Source organism: Vidua chalybeata, chromosome 6, assembly GCF_026979565.1.
Source record: "Vidua chalybeata isolate OUT-0048 chromosome 6, bVidCha1 merged haplotype, whole genome shotgun sequence".
Lineage (NCBI taxonomy): Eukaryota > Metazoa > Chordata > Aves > Passeriformes > Viduidae > Vidua > Vidua chalybeata.
This window is the reverse complement of record NC_071535.1, coordinates 42,412,527-42,416,797: the sequence shown is the minus strand read 5'-3', so window position 1 is coordinate 42,416,797 and position 4,271 is coordinate 42,412,527. Positions and strand designations below refer to the sequence as shown.

The following is a 4,271-nucleotide window of genomic DNA, read 5'->3' as shown; positions in this document are numbered from 1 at the left end:
GATCTGGATTAAGCATTTCCATCAGCGCTTGAAAAAGTTATTGTTTGCCAGACAAGCAAGATTTAATTCCTCCAGCTGGATGCTGCCAACCCCTTTACAGCACATTGCTCTTGTCACAGTGTCTGGGCATAGTTTTAAAATACATTTACTTCAGCCTCAGGCTAGTGTGGAGCCTTTTTGCTTGTTTGCTTTTCTTTCACCCTCTTTCTCCCAGTACAGTGGAAGGAAGTTGTTGATAGGGAAGACCTTGATAAGCCATATAAAACCAGGATGGTTTAAGAGTGCTGATAATAATTTATTCATCTTTCCAATTTATTTATGAGAAATGAGGTTAGGGTTTTTTGGGGGTGGGGGGGAGGGTGGATGATGGGGTTGTGCAGTAAGAGGTCATTGCCTGCGCTTAGATCATTGCAGTGATGTGCACTGGGCCACTGAAATACCTACGCAAATCAAACCTGGATTTCCATGCTACCTTCTCCCCAAAGCCCCTCTTGATCCTCTTCCAACAAAACCACTACCTGCATTGTAATGTCATTATGGACTATAAATGTGTAGGAACACATAATATTATTATAGAATTATAGAACGTCCTCAGTTGGAAGGAACACATAAGGATCAAAGTGCACCTCTGACAGTGGTGGTTACTTTAGGACATTATATTAAAAATATTTATATGAAAAGTAAAGATGGGGCAGTTAAAGCAAAATTTCTGACAAGTGAATAACAGGAAGGCTATCTCAAAAATTATGCTAGATAATAGTTTCTGATACCTGTACTATAACAGCTCTGATAGGATTCCCTGCCATAGGTACACTCTCATGGAAATCAGTAGCACTATTTTGAGAGTGAGGGAATAAATAAAGATTCTGGAATATTACATTGTGCTGCAATTAAAAGCAGAGGTAAATTGGTCAGAAACACAATTAAATCCAGGGAGCATGATAAGCAGCTGGAAGCATTGTCTCACTTCACAGACTAGCTAAAGACTGATCTATTCATTCTATTTTTTCTGATCAAGTTCATCTGTACTTGTTTGTTTGCATTAAATATAATTTTAATCACAAATCAGAGGCCAACTCAGCTCTTCACGGTGCATTCAGCCATACACCATGGGCAGTGTTTTCATGAGATATTAAAAATTAAGTAGGGTTGAACTAGGTCACCCCCTAGGTGTAATGAAACCCCAAATGAGAAAGAATCTGAATTATTTCTTCAGCCTACATGTCTGCTTGGAAAATGGCATTTATCTTCAGTAGAATATTTGGACATAAATTATGTAATAAAAATAAACCCATAGAGAATAAAACTTTAAAAAATCAATTAATTTTTTTTTTTTAAAACAACTCCATAGAACATGTACCTTAAGTTACCTGGAAGTACCCTATTTGGCTCAGAAGTAAAATTGGCTATATTTATTTATTTCCTCTAACAGACTATTTTTCTATGTTTTTCATAAGCGAGCAAGTGATTTCTTTAACAACCCTATTAAAAGCAGATGGAGCATGCATCTTATGTCCCTTAGATAGTAGCTGTATACTCATTTCAAGAGTCTGTTTCCTATTTCTCCACCTCATAATGCAGCAAAACAGTAGTCCACAAGTAACCACAAGCCTATAAGTATGGGATTAATAGTGCAAAGGTGAGAATATATCTACAGTGACAAATAGAACAGGCCCAGGCACTATTTCTCGAAGTCCAAGTGGCACAGGCTGTTCATGTTCATGACAGAAGTTATCCCTGGGTCTGCTCTGGCTTTAAGTTATTGTTAGTCCTATTTTACTCTCTTAGTCCTGTAGGTGTAGCGATATAAGGGCACTGTCACTGTGCATTAACACATTTTTAATAGCATGAGCCTAAGGGAAAGTGCTGCTTGCCACTGGTTGTGGTGTGAAGGCTTATAATGTTAGCTGGGGCGAAAATTTCCAATAATATTGAATAAAATATAAGCAAATTAGTAACAAAGTGAGTAAAACTTGCAGTAGTCCTGTTCATACTGCCTGTTCAGAATGCTTTGTCCTCTCAGCCATACAAAGATACTGCCTTGAAGAGTTCCATTCACACACAGCAAAGCTAAATAGAGAAGACTACTATTTACTAATAAATAGTAAACAGACACTAATAAATACTAAATAGCTTGCTAGTACTGTGCCTTAGTCTCTCTTATATTTTACATACACATAAAATATGTCAATATCCTGACCTCATGCTAGCCTAGACATGTACAAAAATTACAGCAATTATTTGAAATTAACTTTTCCCCATAAAGACCCTTTAAAATATGACTACTCTGAAGAATTTCCAGAACAACACAAGTGACTTTACATAAAGTATCACATGGCTTTTCTAAACATCTGCATTCAAACTACCAAATATTTTCATGAAGATATTGCTCATCTAGTTGTACATTTGGACTTATGGCTACAAGCTTTTCTTCATCAAACAGCTCCTTAAAATAAATTCAAATCAATAGCTTTTGCTGTCTTTAACAAATAATTTTCATGTAAATAGTTGCTCAAGTGAATAACAGTTGCTGGATTTGGATAATAATCACCACATTTCTAAAAAATAATGTGCCTTCAAGTACATCATAGAGCAATGTCTGAATATAAAATGGAGACAAAACTCAAAACATTAAAATATTTTATAGAAATTAGTGAAAATTGTATTTCTTGTCTTAATTATACTGTTTTACAAGTAAAAGGACATGAATAATATTGGAATTTCTTCTCTGGATTCACAAATATTTTTGCAAACAAGTTTTGCCCACTTTGTTAGCAATTTACATACATTTTTATTCAATGTCTGTAATCCTCACGTGGTTTGTAACCTGAAGGTGAGATACTTTGCTGCAGAATGTAGGGTTGCAAAGCTGTAGCACTCAAAGACAATTCAAGGCTCTCTTAATTGGCAACAGGGAATCAATAGATGTCACAGGATCACAATAGTGGGTGTGATGGCATCTCCTTCAATATGGCATTATAGACAGTTGTCAAATAGAAGAAGGTACAGACAGGAAGATCTGCATGCTGATGATCCTAAAGTCCCTTGGAATGATAAAAACTTTGGCTGTACTTCGCAAAATTGAAGGCAACCTGGGAGTCAGAAACTGAATCAAGGCCAGGTGGGAACCAGTAAAGCTGCAGAATGGGACTGCTTGAAGGATCTTAGAGCCAATGCAATTTTCATATCAAAGAACATTTTGGCTAAAGTCAGAAGCCTGAACCTGTTGAAACCTCCCACTGGTAAAAACAGGAATCAGTGTTTCTATACCTGTCTGATCCTCTACGTACAAAAGACAAAAGCTGCAGGAAATACATGTTGGCCTACCAAATTAAAAATTATCCATCTACGTGTCTTTTGAGAAGTAAATCTGGCACCCTCTGATGATGCTGGCACAAACAATGCTGACTAAACCCCTGAAACAGGTACCAAAGGAAAAGACACAGAAGCAATTCCAGCCTTTAGTCCTTAGGCTGTTAAAATAATAGTTACAGAACAAATGCAAGATGTGATTAAAAAAAAAATAAATAAAGTTTGGAAACTGCTGTTTTATCTCTTTGAGATTAAAGCACCAAAACCAATGATGGCACTGGATTTCCTCATAACATTGTTATAAAACATAATTCTGCTTCCAAAGACTACAAAAACATTAACACTTTAAGCACTGTAACACCATTTTGACAGATGTCCTGTGTTATGAACAAGTTCAGTATAGTTAAAGTTGTTGAAACACAGTTGAGAAAAGCTAATAAATGTTAAAACTCTTGTTGTGTTCCCCCCCATTAACACCCCCACACACACTCTAGTTGTACCCCTCACTGTTAATCCCCTTACATATACCCTTTGTTCTTACACACCCTGGTTGTACCCCCTTTGTGCCCTCCCCACTGTTAAAACCCCTTATATACCTCAGGTTGTACCCCCTTTATCTGTACCCTTGTTGAGTCCCTTGAGTCACTTGGGTATTGCCTCTGCTGCTCCCAAAATGGCGGCCGGAAATAGTCCCGGTAATATGCAAATTAAGCAAAGCAGGAGAAAATCAAAAAAAAACCCTAGAAACAATGAGCCAACCTAAAAATTCGGAAAACTAAGTGACTGGACTTGCTGGGGGAAAGCCTCCTTATTCCATCAACAGGGCTTTAAGGTCACCACCAGCTAAGAGTAACCGGACTGGAATGAGGACCCTAGCCAACGAGCCAGAAGATGCCTTCCTAGGCACGCCCATGAGGATGGGAGTCCCAGTTCTACTGTGAAACAAAACTGATCACTTT

At 37.5% G+C, this 4,271-nt stretch overlaps 1 long non-coding RNA gene across 1 annotated transcript in view; it reads right to left on the bottom strand.

The window, feature by feature from the left end:
• The window catches only part of LOC128790060 (uncharacterized), a 30,943-nt gene extending 26,956 nt beyond the window's left edge, over positions 1–3,987 (bottom strand). The window contains exon 1 of the long non-coding RNA XR_008431616.1: positions 3,909–3,987. This is a non-coding gene — a long non-coding RNA (uncharacterized LOC128790060). The remainder of the gene's footprint in view (positions 1–3,908) is intronic.
• Between the last annotated feature and the right edge of the window lie 284 nt (positions 3,988–4,271).